The sequence below is a fragment of the Camelus dromedarius genome, chromosome 3 (genome assembly GCF_036321535.1).
Source record: "Camelus dromedarius isolate mCamDro1 chromosome 3, mCamDro1.pat, whole genome shotgun sequence".
NCBI lineage: Eukaryota > Metazoa > Chordata > Mammalia > Artiodactyla > Camelidae > Camelus > Camelus dromedarius.
In genome coordinates, this window is record NC_087438.1 from 30,176,684 (window position 1) to 30,197,717 (window position 21,034).

The following is a 21,034-nucleotide window of genomic DNA, read 5'->3' on the forward strand; positions in this document are numbered from 1 at the left end:
AGAGTCTCATCTCTCCAGGACCACCTCCCATAGAGTTCTTAATGAGAACCTGATGGAAAGTCCTATTGATTTAGCACTCTCACTCCAACAGTCCAGAATTGTTTCCAGCCCTACTCCCCTCTAGGGTTTTATCTTGCCCTGTCTCTTTCCCCTCTCACCACTGAAGGGGTTAACTACCATGGGAGGATCATAAAAGGCATTTTTAAAATAGCATAATTAACAAAGTATGTGCTACACAAAGAATGCCTAAGTGACAATGGACGTTCAAAGGAGTGTCTAGTCCATTGAGGTGGTTAAGGCAGGCTTTCCAGGGCAGGGGATAGTCATTATTTATCACATTCAGAAGTCCTTACTGAGCACTGCTGTGTGCCAGGCACTGTTCTAAGCTCACTCTTCTAGGCTCAGGGGGTTCTGTATGGTAAACGAGACAGACACAATTTCTGATCCAGTCAAGCTTAGTGGGGGAAGACTAAACATTACATGAGAAAAATAATAAGTTGAAGTAGTGATAATACTATGGAGAAAATAATGCAAAGTGATGAGACAGACTATGACTGTGGGATGGGTAAGTACATGGAGTGGTTGGGAAAGATCTCTCTGAAATAATGGCACTTGAAGGATGAGAAGAGGCCAGTCTATGAAGCTCCGAAGACGGAGTGAGGCAAGGGGAAGGCCCAGCGGGGGCAAGGGCCTGCCTGTTTGAACAGGAAACAAAGGCGCATGTGTCTGAGCTGAGTTATCTGGGTTGTGGACCAGAGGGCAGGAAGAACAGGAGGGGGAGGGGGAGTCATTTCAGGGAAAATGTTCCATCAACTTATATGGGACCTGCAACTTTAATCAAGAATGATAGAGTAAGTTGAAATTGTGGTAAGTAACAATGAAATCTCCTTTGTGCTGGGTTTTTCAGGTAAGGGGAGTGTTAATGAACAGGGTGCAAAATTTTCTCTGCACCATTGCAAGGAAAAAGTGAGTTTAATGGAATGTCCTTCCCACTCTGTGATCCTGAGAGCAATCTACTGCCCACTTGTCAACATCTGTAATGAGAGTTTACTGAGCATCTGTTGTTTTCAGAAATTCTAGTAAGTATTTTATACACATTATCCCTGCAGTCACCTCCACTAGATACGCCCTGATTTACAAATTTGGAAACTGAGGCACTCCGAGGTTAGTTAACTTTTTCCAAGTTAATTACAGAGTAGGAAAGCTGGGATTCAAATCCAGATCTTCTGATGTCAAAACCCTTATTTCTTCCATTATTTTATACACAAAAACACAATTGTGCTCAAAGGTTGGGTGGACTGGGATAGGGTGGTAGATGTCAAATAAGAAAAGGTAGATAACCTCTCCCTCCGAGGCCAGCACTTGTTACCTGTGGGGAGTCTTACCATGGAACAGGTTTGGTGCTTGGCTCAGGGGCCCAGCAGACTTCTCATCTCGTAGAACAAGTCCCCCTCTGAGAGGAGCACTACATTAACCAAGTCTGTGATGCATAAAATCAGAAAGCCAGCTTCCTATTTACAGTACAAAGAGACCACAACCCTCAAAGTCTACATGACTCACCCTCGAGGTTAGCTACACAGGAAGTAAATCATCCTCAGAACATTGATTGCTAAATATGAAATTGGGAAGAAGTTTAGAAAGACAGTTCTTTAAGCAGGGAAGGGTATAGCTCAGTGGTATAGTGCATGCCTAGCATGCACAAGGTCCTGGGTTCAATTCCCAGTATCTCCATTAAAGGATAAATAAATTTAAAAACCTAATTACCTCCCCCCACCAAAAAAAAAGGACAGCTCTTTCATACTATTGGGCTAAGACAACATAACACCATTTCTCAATAGAATGGCCTTCACAATAGGAGTGGAGCTATGCCAAGGCCATAAAGCTATCGATGGCCTTCACCCAGACCCCTTTAAGACTGGCTTTGTTAATAACACTAGAATGCTTGAAGTCCATTCCTAAGCTCTCTTCTTTTGTGGACTGTCCTTAAATGAACAGTTTGCATTTTTTATGAGTCCGTGGCTTAGCGTCTCCACTTTTGGTGGTTAATTCTCTAAACAAGTCAATACAATCAATCAGGTTAAAGTCTAGCCTTAACTACTTGAGTGGCATTGGGTTTCTCTAAAGTAACTTTTTCTGTCTCTGCTCCAGTATGTGTCAACTTTTTAAAGCTTATTCCTCAGCAGATGATCTTGTTTCTGTGGCCTTAGGGATCACCTCATGGTCAGCTCCACCTGCTGAGAGCACGTGCTGCCCTCACTCTCTCACACAGCAGCGTGTGAAGGGGATGTATTAAGACAGCATCCAGCCCACAAACAGCCTGAATTATGCAATGTGATTACAAGTGAGTCGCCCTAGATTTGGAGCACACAGGCAAGCATGAACACAGAGGCCCAAAGATGAGATACAAGATATAAGGGACTAAATACCTTACACTCTGAAAAAAGCAATGCTGGGGTTGGGTGTATTCCTCAAAAGGGCTTTTGAATTGGTGAAAGAAAAAAATCTTTCTAAAATCAGTCGCCACCTGCTCCACTTTCACAACCTAAAAAGTGGGATGGTGAGGGTAGGAGAGAAGTCAAAGGTCATCAGCTCTGGGAGGAGTGCAGTGTTTTGTGGGGAGGGCAATTTCTTCCTGCCCTGTGGAGGGAGGAAGGGAGGGTAGTTCTTCCTCTAGTCCCCCCTGGGTTAAATCCAGGTTTGGGGTTGTTGACAAGAAGGGGAGACTGACATTTCTCTCCCCTTCTGGCTGATGGCTCATCTGCAGGGCCTACAGGCCTATCCCGCAGCTGCCTTAGGAGCACCGTGGGCTCAGGGAGGAGAATTCTTGGAAGAGCTTTACATACATCCCCCAGGGAAGGGGAGGGACACAGATAAACATACAGGTTAGTGCCTGCTTTTGATCTATAGATTTTTTAAAGAAAATGTGTGGCAATGGTCACACAGGGAAGGTAAGAGTAGACTGTAGTCCATTCTTCCAGTGCCTGGGAAGAAGATGGGGGAATACTCCCCTCCCAGGACACCTCCACACGAAGAGAGTATGAAAGAGAAGCTCAGCAGTTCCCATGGTGCCGCGTAAAGGCGCACACAGCATAGGGGAACAGAGCCCTGTGGCTGCTGCACTTAGACACTGCTGTGGTTTTGCTCCACCATCCCCATGACTTTGTTTAGAGAAAGAGCTTTTCTCTTTGGGTTTATTTCCTCACATCACAAGATGGCTGCAACAGGTCTAAACATCATCCCCTCAATATCCAAAGGCTGGACGGGGAGAAAAGTGCATCTTTCTTAAGTCCCTTTGGAAGAGTAAAGACAACTTTTCCAAAAGCCCTCCATGGAATTCCTCTCCTAGCTTATTGGGCAGACTTGCACCACAGGCCCATTCCAAAATCAATCATTATGGGGGAATACAATTGTCATAATCAGTGTCAGCCTTCCCTAAAAAAATTTTTGGATTCTGTCTGTAAGGAGGATGGAGCAAAGGGCTGAAGGATAGGCAGGAATGGTGAAGCCATGTGGAGGAGTCCCCAGCTGCGAGCTCTTCCATTTGAGCCACCCACTTCCTCTGTGTGGGTGTGGGTGTGGGTGCCTAGGGGCTGCATGGAGGGCCAGTGACCACAGGACTCTGCAAGCCAGGCTTGGAGTTTTATGACAGTACATTCCTTTTAAACCCTAATTGATTGTTGGTTGGTTTAATCTGGAGATGCCCCTTGCTGGTATATTAGTCACTGTTCTGGTTGCAAAGAACAGAAACCAACACAAACTAGCCTAATCAATTGGTCCACATAATGAAAAATCCAGGAGGTTGGTTTTGTTTCAAGGATAATTGGGTCTGTGAAATAAAATTCATATTTTATGGCAAGACAAGATTTAAACATAAAAAATTATTCTCTGCCCTTGAAGCTCTCTCCCCACACTGTGTACTGTGTATCTGCATCATGCATCCACCAAACCTCGCCCATCGGCAGCAATACTGCTCAACCATAAGGAGCAACATTCTCCCAGCACCAACAAGGCAACTCCTTAAAATAGAACATTCCTCCTTGAGCTTGTAAGAGGTCACATGACCACCAGGATGACGCTTAGATCTGGGTTATGTAAACTGTCAATAATACATTTGATGTACAACCCTCTGTCTCAAAAAAACTTATAAAACTGGCAGAGCAGTTCTCAGCTTTCTGAGATACTCTTCCCAGGTTATAATCCTCAAATCTGGCTCAAATAAAATTTTCCATTTCTTTCTTAGATTGGCTGATTAATTTTTGTCAACAGATCCAAGAAGTCAGTTGATGTCTTTTACTATAATTGTCGTCTCCATCTTTCAGGAATGATTCCTTGGTGTTGGCCTTTTTTGGAAAGTCTCCTTCCTTGTTCATGATTCACATCCTACAGGATTAGCAGCTGAAAACAAGACAGGCAAGATACTTGTTTCCATGGAGCTTACTTTCTAGGAGAGTGGACTAAGGAAAGCACACTCCTGTGTGTCTCCTTCACTCTCAGCCCTCTTCTACAACACTGCTTCAGCTCAGACACCAGACCTGGGTTTTCCACACATCAAGCAATTTTTCAACATCAGCTGGGTGTCCTACAATTTAACTCAATTCTAACACTATCAACCCACGGTTTAGGGCCCAGTGCCCACCCCAACACACTCCAGACACCAATCACAAGTCTAGATTGTTACTTGTCCTTCTGACCTACCAGCTATAAATTGAAAATTCTCATACCCTCCTCCTCGGGTTCATTCACTAGAGTAGCTCACAGAACTCAGGAGAGCAGCTTAGAACAAAGGATAGTAAAAGATAAGTACCAAGAGACAGATGAAGAGATACATAGCAGGAGGTCCGGAGAGATCCCAGATAAAGGATCACCCGTCTCCATGGAGTTTGGAGTGTACTATTCTCCCAGCATGTGGGTTTGTTCTTGTTCATTAATCCAGAAGCCCTTCAAACCTTATCCTTTGGGGGTTTTGTGGAGGCTTCATTTTTTTTTTAGGCATGGTTAGTTGAACCGTTGGCTGTTAGTAATTGAACTCAATCTCCAGCCCTCTCCCCTCCCCTGGGGGTGGGTACTGAGAGTTCCAACCTTCTAATCACCTGGTTGGTTCCCTTGGCAACCAGCCCTTAGCCTTAGTGTGGTTTAAAAATCACCTCATTAACATAAATTCAGTTGTAGTTGAAAGAGGTTTGTTATTGAGTAGCAAGATACCTCTATCACTCTTATCACTTAGGAAATTCAAGGCTTTTAGGAACTCTGTGCCAGAAATAGGATGAAGACCAAAAATATATTTCTAATTATAAATCACAATATCAACTAAGGAGGAGCCAGAGAACTATATGTAAGTAAATATATAAATAAATCCATAAGTAAGTGGAAATGTTTCCAGATCAAATATCATTAAGAAAATAAGCCAAGCTAATAGAATAGAATGTGATTGGCTGGGAGGAGGATGGTGATACATGAGACGGTTGGGAAAAAATATCTCTTACGACAGTTCAGCCAAAAAATCAATGATGAGTGGGAACAGCCTTGGGTGTTGCAAGAACAGCAAGTACAAAGGTTCTGAGACAGAAGTAAACTCCCCCTGCTTGAAGAATGAATGAAAGGCAAGTCTGACTGAGCTGAGTTTTAAAGGACTAATAGGAGTTAGCCAGAGTTGGAGATGGAACCATAACTTTAACCGAAAGAGGAACTTATCTTAAAAGCAACAATGGACCGTGAAAATAGGAGGAAATATGGAAGTTCTGGTCGGTAGCATAGGCATCTTCCCATGGGCTGGGTTTTTCCTCTCTTCAGTAAAAGGAGTGAGTTCAGTGGTGTACCTTCCCTCACTGTGATTCGACGAGTAATCTGCTTGCTAATCACTTGGAAACATTTTAATACTAGCTACCGTTTATTGAAAGTCTACTATTTTCTAGGCATTGTAATGGGCAGTTTAGGTACATTATCCTATCCACTAACCTGGAAGTAGATATTATTCCCAATTTACAAGTGACAAATTGAGTTGCAGAGTTTAATTTGTCCACAGTAAATGGCAAGGTTGGGATTCAAATCCAGGTCTTCTTGTGCCAAAACTCATGCTCTTTCCACTAGTCTATGCACCTCCCCCGCCCCTCAGAAACAGAGTTGTGTCCAAGGACAGAGCAAGGGGGTAGACACTGGAAAGAGAAACGGTGGGTAGCGTCCCCAGAGAAGCCACACAGGCCAGTTCTCATTTCTTTCAGGAACTGAACATGCTGAAGGATTTAGCACTTGGCCATGGGCTCAGAAGCGAGCTTCTAGTAAGAGGCTCAGAGGTAAACTATCAACCAAATTTACGGTGTGTATTATAATCAGAATGCAAGTTTCAAACGTGGTTGCCTAGAAAACAAAGACAAATAAAATAACTAATTAAGAATATGAAATATCAATTTACAAACATATCTTTAAAACAATTTTTTTTGAAGACATCATTGATGCATGCAGGTGTGTCCCGTCCAGGATAGATGTGATTCCTTTCTGTGGGAAAAGTGCATGGAGCTCTAACTCTCATGGCTTCCAACCTAGCAAATGAAATGTTACTTTGCAAAAGTTGTTTTAAAATACTAACTGTCTATGTTCCCTTATAACCTTACTCTCAAAATGAGAGTCCCAAATTGCAGCAAATGTTAGGATAAAGAATAATTGAGGAGCAATGTGCCCAGAACAGTTATTAACATTATTACCAAAGCTGAATAGTTAAGAAAAAGACAGGAAGGGGAAAAAAATGAAAGTTTGGTTGCCATTTTTGAATATTGGCTTGAGGCTCCATTTCTGAACTGAGAAAAGGACATTAAATAGCTGTATATGGAGTATTTCCAATTTAAAAAGTAGTAAGAACATATGATATAATATATACAAGAACTTTAATATTTCTGGGTTTGGGTATTTTCTTACTGCATTCTCCTAGTGGGAATGAAGATAAACGTTTATTGCCCTATTAAGTTTTTATCTTGCAGACTTGAATTCTTTAAAAGTTGCACTTTCTGTTTCATCTCTCTGGTGATAATACAGGTACTATAGAATACAAAAAGTTCTGGATTTAATGTTGCGGGGGAAGGTTAGCTCCATGGTAGAGTGTGTGCTTAGCAAGCACAAGGTCCTGGGTTCAATCCCCAGTACCTCCATTAAATAAATAAATAAATAAACAAACAAACAAACCTAATTACCACCCCCCACCCAAATTTAAAAATAAATAAAGTAGTTGGAGAAAATTAAAAACAAACAAACAAAATTGTGGCTTTAAACATGACCTATTAATCCAGGCAAACATATGGTTATTTGCATTAGTGCCAAAAAGAGTTGGAGTGCACATTTCTCATTCTTTTCTCTTGACTTCTTAGCATGTGGACCACTTTCCTATATTTAGGCAATTCCCTCATGAATATCTATTTGTATCTTCCTCCCACAATCAGATGAGAACAGCAGATAATCACTTTCCCAGATCACCTAACAGTTAGGGAGAAAGCAGGTGACCTGGGTTCAATCTATCAGATGCATCCACCCGGGACTTTGAATCTGAAGCTAGTGTTGCAAAGAAGCAGGGCAAATGGAGAATTCTTTCTGATGGTGACTGAGCCATCCATTTCCCCAGGGCAAAGCCCAAATGTGTGTTCAGGATCACTTCCTGACTGGCTGCCGTGCTGACTAGCTGGCCACCCTTCGTGTTTTCCTATTTTTCAATAGGAAAATTTCCTGGTTTTCAGGAACTTCCTTGAAATTCTCCAAGATGCCCAATACTGTTTCAATAAACCCCGTTTCGGTTTCAACAAGCCAGAATTGGTGTCTGATACAATGGCTAATTTTCTATAGCGGCACCTAGCTGAAGTTATTGTACTGAATTTTATAATTAAAAAAAAAAAACCACCTCTAAAGTTACTTCATTCTTCATATCGGTGTTGGGAAATTATGAACATGGGGTTTTAACTGATGTGTTATAATCCAACTGTGCCTGTGTCTTTTTTTAAAAATTGGTCCTTGTGAAACCTGGAAAAATAACAAAAATGGCATAGAGAAGAGGGTGAGTATAGCTCATTGGTAGAGTGCCTGCTTAGCATGAGTGAGGTCCTGGGTTCAATCCCCAGTACCTCCACTAAGAAAGAAAGAAAGAAAGAAAATAAATAAAACTAATTACTTCCCCCTCAAAAACAAAACAAAATAATATAAAAAGGACACAGACCTTGCTGAGGTGATGGGGGGAGGCATGTGGAGGGCATGACTGTGTAATCCTACTGGCCTCTTTGCAACACTTTCTACCCCCTCGCCTGGGAAGAAGGAGTGATTTACCTAATTAGAGGCTTTGGAAGAAGATACCAGGTGTGTGTTCTCCATTGCTGTCAGGAGCGGTCAGTCGGCCTGCAGACAGGGGAAGTTCCCATTGCTGTCTACCTTGCAGTATCAGCCTGGCCCTTCTGAAGAAGGCCTGCCCCATTCCTCCACTGCCTATGCCTGGGACCGTGAGTCTATGATTCCGGGGCACAGTATTGGGAAGCCCTCAGAGACCACACACCTAGACCATGTCCCTTATTTTGGCTTTCATCAGTAATAGAGGCAATACTTAAATCTCAACCCTCAATTGTTTCAGAATTTGACAGAAGAGGACTGTTTTTATTTAAGCCCCTTGAGATTTTAAGAGGTCTCTACAAATTGTTCCTTGTGTACTTTCAGAGTAAACTTTTAAAAGTTTAATGTTTATCTATTTTGCTTCCCCCCCACCCCATCAGTGTGGATCCTACCAGGAAAGAGAAAATGTACAGTAGCTTAAGCAGGAAATTTCTAACATAAAGAATTACTACTAAATGAGGTGATGACTGACATAAGAGGGATTGGCTCTAGTCCATAAGCAGAGAGAACTCTAAAGCCTATAGGAGTGGCAGAGAGAAGGGGCCACCACCGTCCCGGGGCTGAGAGAACCCGGAAGAGAAGCCCGGCTCCACCAGGCTGAGATTCACATTTTGCTGGAGAGAGCTTGGCTGTGGCCCGTGGAATGGCGGAGAAATCGCGGCGGTGCCATGTCCTTTGGAATTTTCTGTAAACACCTTCTAGGGTGCTGAGGGAGTAGTTGGGGCTCCCTGCAGGCACTGGGCTACAAAACTGCTCGGGACCGGGATCCAGAGCGGGGGAGGGGACTGCCGCTGGTCTCTGGATGCCACCTCCCATCCCCCTGCCACCCTGCAGGAGCCCGTCACAGCTGAATATCGTCCCAGCTGGCAAAGGAAAAATATTTACCAGGTACCAGAACTGTTTCCACAGAGCAGTCCAAAATGGTGAGTTTGGAGCTGAAGGACAACCAATCCATAACCGGCACACCTAGACATTGATTTGAGCGTATTTTATGGTGATAGCAAGTCGATTGTATTTTCTGACACTTAACGTGCTTTTGAAAACTCAGGGTAACCCAGTACTAAAATAGTGAATATCTATGTTTATCCAAATGCGTCTGAGAATTTGGAGTTAAGTATTTTTGTCCCCTGTTCCCTATAAGGGAACACTGAGAATTTTTCTTCTCTTTTGTTGGCTGGTCGTGTGTTCAGATATTGATAGTTTCTGCTAGGTTTTTCTTTGTTTGTTTTTTGTTTTTTTACTACTACCTTCCCAACAAAAGTTTGCTCCTGTTGTCTCTTTTCCCATCTTTATGGATTTATGGCTTTTTAGAAAATCCATGTATAATCGTTTGAGTCAGTTTTCACCAGGAAGCAAGTGTCAATGTATGTTTAATTCCTGTCTTTACTTGGAAGACCCTGTCCCGGTTTTAGTAGCTCCTCTGCTAAAGGAGCGAGCCCACCAACTCATCCTCAGCAGTTGTGACCTGTCCAAGCTGCCCCCAGCTTCAGGGGACCCATGCCAAACTCTCAGGAGCCCCATGGAAGCCTCAGCTAACTCAAGCAGAAGGAATCAAAGCACACCTCCCTCCAAAGAAATTCTCTTCACTAAGTGGTCTCTGAAGCGCTCCTCTTTAAACTCATTAATACCCTTTGTATCAGTAAGAGTTCAACTAGAGATACAAAACTAGTAGGAGATGTATGTTACGAGATTTATTGCAAGGAGTTGATTTACATGATTGTGGAAGCAAATCCATAGGACAGGCCTTCCTGAAGGGCTGGCTGGAAATCTCTGGGGGAGCTGGAGCTGAGTTAAACAGGTGGAATGTTTTTCTTCTGCTCTTAAAACTTTTGAGCTAATTGAATCAGACCCACCCGGATAATATCCCTCAAAGTCAACTGATTAGGATTTTAATTACATCTTCTCAGCAACACCTAGATTAATGTTTGATTGAATAAGTGAGGGTTGTGGCCTAGCTAAACTGACCCCTAAAACTGGCCATCATACCCTTATTATGGATTGATTTTTTTTTAAGAATTGTAAAACTAATGCTTTAGTAGTCCTGTTGAAAATCTTCATCTTGCTGTAACACTCACTTTGGAATTTCCTGTTATACCAATTTAATTTCTTTATATGCCACTGTGATGCTCAGCATAAGAGAATAATCCAGACCAATGAGCCTCTTATTTGTAGTTTCCTGAACCTCCTAGCCTCCCCTTCATCTATTCCGTACTCACTGCTCAGGACAACTCTTGGCCTCCCTAGTTTTTAAACTGACTGCAAGTTTTGTACGTCCTTCCTCTGAGGCATGTCCCATTCCTCCGCTCACACGTTTCACTGTCTATGCTTGTGTTGTTCCACTTAAGCCCTGTCTTCTCATAGAACACTCTGGGATCCCCAGCCTGTTCCCACCCCATTCAAGGGGCATGCCTTCCTCCAGCCCACCTTATGCTGTGCCTCCACACTGGAGATAAAGTGTGCCTCTGACCTTCTTACAGAAAACTATGCAGTGAAAGCACCAAGCCAAGCCAGGTGAAGTGCCCCATCTTCCCTACCAGCCACGCAAGCCAGCCATTCTTCATTGTGTACAAAACTAAATACCGCAGTTACTCAGAGCCCTTTGGAATATTATTCTGGCCTATTGCAGAATTTTCTCAGTGAACCAGGGGGTTTGCTTTTCCTCAAATGCAGGCTGTACTTTCCCACAGTTCTGACTTGGCTTGTGCTCTTCTGTCAAGAACGCTTCCCCAACCCCCTTGTCTGTCCACCAACATCTCACTTATCCTCCAAAGTCCACCACAAATGATACCCACTCCATGAATCCTTTCTTGATATCCTTAACTGGATGTCACGCCTCCCTCCTCACTACCTTCTACCCCTTATGGCACATATATATTCTTGCTTATATTACGGTTATTACACGTGTGGCTGTTATTTCCCGTGCATACCTAGATTGGAAGCTCCTTGGGGACGAATACTATTCTAGTTGATGTTCCTATCAGCTCTAACATCGAGCACAATGCTTTGCCCAAAGTAGATCCTTAGTAGCTATTTTCTGATATGAATATAGTTGATCTGGGTCATTATTTCCCAGAAAAGTTTTGCATAATGAACTTCGCATATGACCTCTGAATCCAGAAACCTGGCTTTGTGCTTACCCTTGTTTAGTCTTATCTTTTGTGGCCCTCATTCTCTTCACCTTTAAAATGAGAGGTTTGGGCTAGATGATTTTTCAGAGTTCCTGCCGGGTTCTTAAGTTCTAAGATATATATTTTTTAATGCCTAAAATGAGAATGCTGGCTTATTTTCACAGTTCCTCCAAGAAATAATCTTTGCTCTGAGAGGAGAGATAAGCTATTTAAGGTGACAAAGTTTGTGTTGCTGACATGATAGTAAGAAGTTGGCAACCCTGACTTGTCCTGTCTTGTCCTGCCTTGGGAAGCACGCTACCCACACCCACCAATCAGAGAGCAGGAAGCTTGGTCAGCTGTGCTGGGATGACAGCAGGTGACATGGGAGCAAATGAAGAGCAAGAAGAGAAACTGAAGGTATCATCTCAAAGACAGATGAGTGAACTAGAATTTCTAAGCCTTGAGGAAAAAGATGGGAGAGATATGAATGAGTGAAACCAAAGCAAAAAAGGCCTTTTGGGGAAAGTAAGAATTTAGTTAAGAAAATCTACTCTTCTAATTTTTAAAATACACTTTTATTTTAGATTAATTTTACATTTGCAGAGAAGTTGCAAATATTGTCCAAAGAGCTCCCCTATACTCCATACCCAGATTCCCTTATTGTTAATGTCCTGCATACAGTATATTTGTCACAACTAATGAACCAGTATTGACACATTATCATGAACTAATTTAGATTCCTCAGCCTTTACTAATGTTCTTCCTCTGTTCAGGAACCCACTCAAGATACCACATTACATTAAGTTATGTCACCTTAGACAGTGACAGTTTCTCAGACTTTCCCAGTTACAATTTTGTTGTTATTGTTTCTTTGCTTCTAAGTATTTTTTTCTTTCAATTTTATTGAGATATAATTGAGATACAGCACTATATAAGTTTCAGGTGTCCAGTATAATGACTTGACTTACGTATATTGTGAAATGAGTACCAGTAACTTTAGTTAACATTCATCATCTCATACAGATACCAAACAAAGAAGAAAAATGTTTTTTTCCTTGTGATGAGACCTTTTAGGATTTACTTTCCTAACAACTTTCTAATATACAATACAACACTGTTAAGTAAAGTCATCATGCACTTATTTATCTTAAAACTGGAAGTTTATACCTTTTGACCACCTTCATCTAGTTCCCTTACTCCTCAGACTCGCCCTCTTTTGACAGTTTTGAGAAATGCTGGTCAGTGCAGAATGTCCCTCAATTGGGGTTTGTTTTATGTTTTTCTCATTGTTACACTGAGGTTATGGGGTTTTTTGGAAGAAGACCACAGGAATTAAAGTGCTATGCTCATCCCATCATATCAAGATTACATACTACTAACATGACTATTACGTTGATATTGACCTTGATCACCTGGCTCAGGTAGTGTTTGTCGGGTTTCTCCACCGTGAAGTTACCCTTTTCCCCCTTTTCATACTCTACTTTTTGGAAGGAAGTCACTTTGTGCAGCCCACTCTTAAGGAGTGATGCTGAAACCAAGCAGGACCCTGCCAGGGCCCTCTCGGGTACAAAAGCCCCTCTGTATGCTCTGTTTCTTGTTTGTAGAAAAAAGCTTTAATGTCATAGGCCTTCCCTGAGCTCCAAAGAGCAGATTCAAGCAGTTTCTAATTAGGCAAGCGAGAGAATGCAGAAACAAAGGAAAAGCAGTTAAACAAAAAAAGTAATGACGGCAGTTCAGCAACAAAGCAGAGTCCTCTCTCCTCTTCAAGGGATATCCACAACAAGCTGACACATAGCTTTGAGCTCTTCTGCAGAAACTAAGATGCCTACCCAGGTGAAGGATAGTAGCTACATGCTGACCACAAGCATGTAGACCCGACTGGTTGAAACCAGAAGGTTGCTGATTAAAATTCCTGAAACACCACTTTGTTGCCTCACCACCAACCAGTAAGAAGAAAATCATGCCCCCTGCAACCTTCATCCCAAATGTTACCTTTAAAAGCCCTTCCCTGAAAGCCACTGGGGTGTTTGGGTTTTTCGAGCTTGAGCCACCCATTCTTCTCGCTCCTTTACTTTTACTCACCACAACTCAGTGTCAGTAAGTTGGCTGTGCTGTCCACGAGCAAGTGGACCCAAGTTTGGCTTGTTACAATTGTGGTGACTCAAATGGGACATCTGACCCAGGCAGGCATCTCGCCTGTAGCACATAGTCCCTGCCAGTGGCGGCTCCTGGGATCCTGCCCAGCAGCTGCCTGAGTACCTTTGTCTCAGGGACAGCCCCAAGTGCTTGCCCCTGACCAGATGCCGCTGGCCCACAGTGCTTTCAATTCTGTGGTGAAGGAAACAGGGGTCTGGTCCTGTTTGGTCCTAGTCTGGTCTGTGGGATGTCTCTGGTAAGCGATGGAATCTTGCATGTGACAACACTAACGTATTCTTCCTTACTGAGTTGCCTTGATTGGAATTTTCCTTTTTGGTGGGGAAAGACAGACAGCTTGGCCATCTGGTTTTGAGCACAGTGCCTCTTTAATTGGATTTTCCCTTCTGGATCTAGGAGTCCCTCAGCCATCCAGCACCACTTAAGAGGTAACTGGGAAACTCTCTGTTAGACCAAGGCTCATCTGCACCCCTGTCTGGAACAGCAGGTAGGAAATCTTCCATTCTCCTGCTAGGGAACTGCAACCCCGAGAGGCCATCAGATACTAATATGTCTCTCTCTGTTTTGGGTAATACCAGCTGTGTGGAAGAACAGTGGGTAATCAGAGCTCTATGTAGTCCTGTAGGGTATATTTTGCAAAACTGGGAGGTCTTCAGCTATGCTCCTGTGAAAGAAAAAAAAATAGTATTTTATTATAACACTGCTTGGCCTCAGTACTCCTCAGAATCCAGAAAACAGTGGCCCCTAATGACTCTCTAATGGTGTTATACATCTATGAATGAGAACTGTTTTGTAAAAGGGAAGAAAATAGGATGAAATTCCTTATGTATAGGCTTTTATGCGTTGTATCAAAGTGAGCCTTTTGGAATTGGTTTGGTCTTTATCTTGAGTGTGTGCATGAGTGTTTCAGTACATGAGTCTAAATCCTGTTCTCTCTTCCGGGTTTTGGCCTTTGTTAGGTGGTCCTGATTATGACCCTCATTAGAGGGTCTCGGTAACTTGGATGCTGATTTAAGTTCATCTAGGCATGTGAACATGAGTGATATGAATTAGTGTCTATTATTGTATTTGTTTAAGCTGAATTGGCTGCTGGGGAACTGAAGGAAATCTCACCCTGAAAATGGACAAGATGGGGCTCTTTTGACATTCCAAAATTGGTTTTTGCATATTAGTTTGAGGAAGCTGGCTTTCTAGAAGGAACTTGCATTTCTCTCCCTGTGGTTTGAGATGTAAATGTTCTACTTGGGCTCTCCTGTCTTATCTAGACCATTTCCAATTCCTGTCACTAAGGGAAAAAAAAAAGAGAGAAAGAAAGGCTTTTTAAACCCAAGCAGGAAAAGTAAAGGATCTCTGTGTCTATATAAATGTATGTTATGTCTTTGTATTTTATAGATATGATATGTCTTTACCTCCACATGATATTATTAAAATTAATTTGTAAATGAGCTCTACTTAATTGGCTTAAAGGAAATTAACTGTTTATATAAATTCTCAGAAATAAAAAGGAAACAATTTCAGGTTCATATTCAGTATTAAATTACTATCTTATATTAAAGTTGGTTTAGGCTTGTTGGTTTAATTGGTGCACACATGTCTTTATAGTCGTCAGTATTAAGCATAATGCTTTTATTACACCTAGGTTTACTGAAAGGTAAAGAAGTTCATATTATAGCTGTTGTAAGTTTGTCAGCAAGGAAAATAACTTGATATGATGAAACTTTTAAGTAAATTAAATGTAAATGAGATAAGAGTTTTTTGGGTGAACTCTTTGGGAATAATTATGTTTAGGAATGTCTACTTAAAAATAGTCTCTCCAGATTTTGGTAACTTGAAACTTTAGAGTTTTGCTAGATTAAGTTAAATGATGAGAATTAATTGAATATCCAGCATTTCAAATAAGATAAAACACTGGAACATTAATTACTAAACTTGCCTAAGTTTACTTACTTTTGTCTTTTTATAAGAGGGAAAGTAAAGATGTTTGGGTTTATCAGACACATGTCTTTTACTGATGCAAGAAAACAGATGTGGGGCATGAGGAGGGCTGTGTCCCAGGTCTCAGTTGAGCCCCTGGGACATGCCCTACCAAGTGTGGGTCCTTGGCTTCACACAGGAAAGAATTCCAAGAGTGAGCCACAGTTGAGTGAAGGTAGATTTATTCAGAGAGATATATTGAAAGGCAAGAGAAAAGCCATGAGGTGTGGTGGTTGGATGCTCAGATTAAAAGTGGGTACACACTCCATAGACAGAATGTGGACCGGCTACAAAGAGGGAGGGGAGGGGCGGCCATGAGGTGCCAGGTGCCGTGTTGCTGGTTTTTATGGGCTTGGTGGCTTCATAGGCTAATAAGTAGAAGGACCAGTCTAAGTAGCCTGGGGAAGGGGCTGGAATTCCCAGGAAGTTGGCCATTTCCCACTCTTTGACCTTTTGTGTCTAGCCTTGGGACTGCCAAGGTTCCTGTGGGCGTGTTATTCACCATGTTAATATATTACAATGGGCATATAATGAAGCGCAAGATCTACTAGAAGTTAAATCTCTCATCATCCTAAACCTCAAGGCCTACTGGGGGTTGAATCTTTCACCATTTTGGTATTAACTGCTGTGGCATTCCTTGAATGGCTGTGCCCTGCCCCCTTCCATCCTGTCTCATTACCACACAGAGGAAAGAAATTATGCTATGAGAAGATGTATGTTTTTAGAACTTATAGAGCATGTTCAGAAGTTTGTTAATCAGGAAATGCTGGTATGTTCACACCCGTTGCTTGCTCCTTGCTTTTTGCTAGACATCAAGGTTTTTTAAGGGTCAAAATTTATAATATGTATGTAACTAAAGTTACTAAAATGATAAGGGAAACATTTTGGTGTTCAAGGAAGGTAGGAGACGTGTTTTCAATAGAAGAAGGTATGAGGAATAGAAGTACATTTTTCTAAAGGTAAAGAAAGTAATTTTGTCCTACAGCTGGTTGTTCTGGATCAAAAAAAAAATATCAGGGACAAAGTAATATGGACACAGAAAGTTGTGGAATGTTAACAGAAAAGGAAACCTGAGAAAAGAGTTGTGCATTAGATTGGATTTAAATTAGCTAAATGGATTTTGCTATTAAAAGTCATCTGGCGCCAGACTGGATTTGGCTTCTCTCTTAAGAGAGCAGAGTTTTCTTGGAATGCTGCTTTTGATAACAGATTGTGTGATTTTCTATGCCTTTTTAGTGATCTGTTACAACCTTTGAAGTCTTTTATTGTCACTTTGGTTAGGTGAGTAAGTATTTTTTCCTCAGTGATCTATGATCCTATTTGACCAGGGTTTTGAAACTTTTTGATATTTTTGACAAACTTCCCAAATACCAAATTCTATTTGAACTTCTTTTCACCTCCAGCTAGTTTGGGGATGCTTCAGAGGGGCCCTGAATCATCTCAGAGAGAGATATTGAACTAACTAGGATTATTTGGTATGTTAAATTACATGGGAAGCATTGTCAAATGAGTGATAAGCCTTTTCAGGTTATACTGTATGGGTAAATGTTATTATTATAGATATTCCAGAAATTATATGGAAATCGTAAAAAATTCTGGTACATCCTGACAACATGTTATCAGTCATAATTCTAATCTTTAAATGTTTTACATCACAGCAGTAACCAAGTTTGTCCATTGCATTGAAATCAGGTGTTTCACTGTGCCTTTTAAAGTCTTTTGTTATTTATGGACCATTATTGTTGTACTCTGATAATTTTGAAAAAAAAAAAAAAAAGCTTCACCCTCAAGAAGACTCATAGGAAGGAATTTTTGACAAGTTCAGGTTTCTGATAAATTTCAGATCCTATCACTGAAATGGGTAAGAAATTAAAGAATCCTAGTGGAAAACCTGATGATTTCATAAAACTGTTAACAAAAAGGATGAGTTACATAAGACTGAGGAAACTGACAAATATGGTTACAATTTGTATGGCTTTTGTCTGAAATGTTACTGGCTTTTAATCTGTGTTTGCTAGAAATAGGAAACCTTTCCCCTCAAGCTAATCATGGTTTATAGCAACTTGGTAAATTATATCTTTCTACGTAAGATTGAGACATTTATCTTTTCTCTCTACCTGATCCCTCTAGAAACTGCGAATTCTTAGGTTCCCACTAAACTTATCAGGTGATAAGAAAGGTCACCTCCTGACAGGTGCAAGAATCTCAAGATATTTTGGGGACCTTGAGAAGAAAGGAATTCATCTAAATCTATGAATATCACAAGCAGAATCTGATGGCAAGTCCTTGACATGTTTTCCTGGCCTTGAGAGGCCTTAGCATACCTCTGAGCGTGTTCATTGTCTGATTAGTTTTACCCCAATATGGATAACTAGGCAAATATATATATGTGTGTGTGTGTGTGTGTATACACACACACACAAAGGAGGCCTAAACCTATGGACATGATAAACTCAGGGCAGGCAGCAAATGATAAAGAAGTCTTCACATACTGAAGTATGGGGAAGTCATTCTGGCTTATACATGATTTAACTTGAACTTTATGCTGACCAGAATAGCCTGTTTTGTGGCCTATTGAACATTCTTTGTACACCTGCTTTGGCCTTTGAGGAAGAGAATGCATTGAAAGTCAAAATGGAGTGGCTTTGGTTCAGGCATTGAAGGTGGAGCTGGGTGACCTTCATGATTTTACACATGTTCTTGTATTGTGGAGAAACTGAATTTTCTGAACTTTGTTGGACTTGGGGACACAACCAGCAGTTCTTAAAGCAGCGTCTGCTGGCACTTGCCAGCTGCAATCTTACGGTCTCAAGGTCTCCTCTTGTAACTATTAAATTTTTTCTTATTTTGGGATAGTAATAAATGAGACAGCTCAAGCCACAGCCTTCTGGCAGAAGGCACTAGATTCTCTAACCAGGATAATACTGACCAATAAAATTGCTTTATTAGATTTTAGCAGAAAAAGAGATATATGTGTAGTGGCTAGTAGTTTCTGTTTATATATATGTTAATACCACATTAGAAGTTAAAACCAACTTAGATAAAATGAGGCAACTGACTATAACAAGTTTCCCCATAAGTGCCAGGTTCAGACTGATTTTCAGGTTATTTTCCTGAATTCCTGAGGGAATGAGATTTACTTGCTAAGGTTCATTAAAGTTCAGGTTTCACTCCTTCTCCTACTTCTAAATTGGGTTTGTTACACTAAAATGGTGAACCAAGGGATTAAGATCTTAATCATACAAGACTCAGATACAAGACTTGTAACACAAGAATTTTCCATTCCCCAAATTGAGGCAGATCGATGCCCCATTTTAGCAGGAAGTAGCCAGAGCAGTCATTGCCTCATTCTTTCAAATATTTGGGGAAGGTTAAAACAGGTATGGGGATTGAAACCAAGTCCCCCTGAAACTGAGTTCCCTTGCTGAGTTTATGATTAACCTCTCTATCCAAGACTTTATTGCCTTTCTTGTCCCACCTCCTGTTCCCCTCAGGACTAAAGAGTATCAAAGGAAAGGAGGGATTGAAACTGAGCAAGACTCTGTGGGGCCCTCTCAGGTACAAAAACTCCCTTGTGTCCCCTGTTTCTTATTTGTAAGAAAAGAGCTTTAGTCTACTAGGCCTTCCCTGAGTTCCAAAGAGCAGATTGAATTAGTTACTAATTAGGGAAGTGAGGGAATGCCAAAACAAGGAAAAAGCAGTCAAGAAATAATAGTTCAGTGATAAGAGTCCTAGTTTCTCCTCAAGGGATATCCATAACAATCTGACACATATCTTTGAGTTGTTCTGCAGGAACAAAGACCCTTGCCCAGGTGGAGGGTAGTGGCTACATGCTGACCACAAGCATGTAGACCTGAGACTGATTGGAACCAGAAGGTTGCTGATTAAGATTCCTGAAACACCACTTTGTTGCCTCACCACCAACCAATGAGAAAAAAGCCATGTCCCCTGCAACTCTTATCCCAAATGTTGCCTTTAAAAGCACTTCCCTGAAAGCCATCAGGGAGTCTTTTGAGCATAAGCCACCCATTTTCCTTGCTTGGTGCCTACAATAAATGCTGTACTTTTCTTCACCACAACCCAGTGTCAGTAAATTGGCTTTGCTGTTCTGTGGGTGAGTGGACCCAAGTTAGGTTCAGTAACAGTACTCCTCTGATTTTATTTTCTTTTATCCTCTAGATTTATCTTGTTTTCCTCACAGCCTTGTTGTCACTCTGGTCCCATCACCTCTTTTCTTTCCTTCCATTCCTTGATGTAGCAGCATTTCCCCTGTGACAGATCCCTATGAAAAAAGCATTTATTTCTCTCTACCTTCCTTCTATAGAAATATGGTACATTAGTCAGCTAGTACTGTACAATAAATCACCCCAAAACTCAGTGATTTAAAGCAGCAATCATTTATTTGCTCATATGTCTATGTACTAGAAAGGGATCAGCTGATTCAGGCTGAGTTCAGCAGAACAGTTTTGTTCAAGCTCTGAGTCTGGCCAGCTCATATCTCTTCTCTGTTTTCATTGAGACCCAGGATGGAGGGAGTAGCTACCAAGAGTGGAGGATTCTTCTTTAATGACAGAGTACAAGAGGGCCAGCCCCCTCCCCAAAGTACTTTTTAAGCTCCTGTTTAAAAAGTCCCACCTGCTGACCTGCCAAAGTAAGTCATGTGGTCAAGTCCAAGGTCAAGGGGAGGGGAAATATACTCTGCTTTTGTGGGAGGAGCTGTAAAATCACATGGCAAAGGGCATGGCCACAGCTGAAAGACAAAGAATTGGGGCCAGTAAAGCAAAATACCACCAAATGATCATAGTAGACTTCAGTTACAGTGCAGGAAAGAACCATTTCTTCAACACCACTCCTGATATGTACACAGGAAAGAGGTTAAGAGTTACTGTCTTCAGTCTTCAGCTATAGCATTGGGGAAGTATCTTGGTGGCAAGTAAAAACAGAGGGGAAAAAAAGACAAAAACAAGAACCTTACGACACTCCTAAACTCTTCTCTTTATCTCAAAGAGCTATAGCTATAGTTGGCCCCCTGTATCCACAGTTTCCACATCTGAGAATTCAACCAACATTTTGAGAATCAAAAATATTTGGAAAAAAAAAAACCCAGAAAGTTTCAAAGAGCAAAACTTGAATTTGCTACAAACTGACAACTATTTACATAGCATTTATATTGTATTATCAATAATCTAAGGATTAAAGTATAGGGGAGGATATGTGTAAGTCATTTGCAAATATTACACCATTTTATATAAATGACTTGAACATCCATGAATTTTGGTAGCTATGGAGGTCCTGGACCCAATGCCCCCTGAGGATTCTGAGGGACAACTGTTCTTTATCCTTTTCTCTTGTGTTCTCCAACCCCTTCCCACCCAGGTCTCAGGGGTTCCTGATAAAGAAAGGGCCAAGGGAGGGCAGGCTATGACATTTTCTCAAATTTC

At 41.4% G+C, this 21,034-nt stretch overlaps 1 long non-coding RNA gene across 1 annotated transcript in view; it reads left to right on the top strand.

Moving 5' to 3' along the window:
* The first annotated feature begins 8,985 nt into the window (after positions 1-8,985).
* The window catches only part of LOC116150517 (uncharacterized), a 32,007-nt gene continuing 19,958 nt past the window's right edge, over positions 8,986-21,034 (top strand). Inside the window, exons 1-2 of the long non-coding RNA XR_010378215.1 lie at positions 8,986-9,278; positions 14,016-14,106. This is a non-coding gene — a long non-coding RNA (uncharacterized LOC116150517). The remainder of the gene's footprint in view (positions 9,279-14,015; positions 14,107-21,034) is intronic.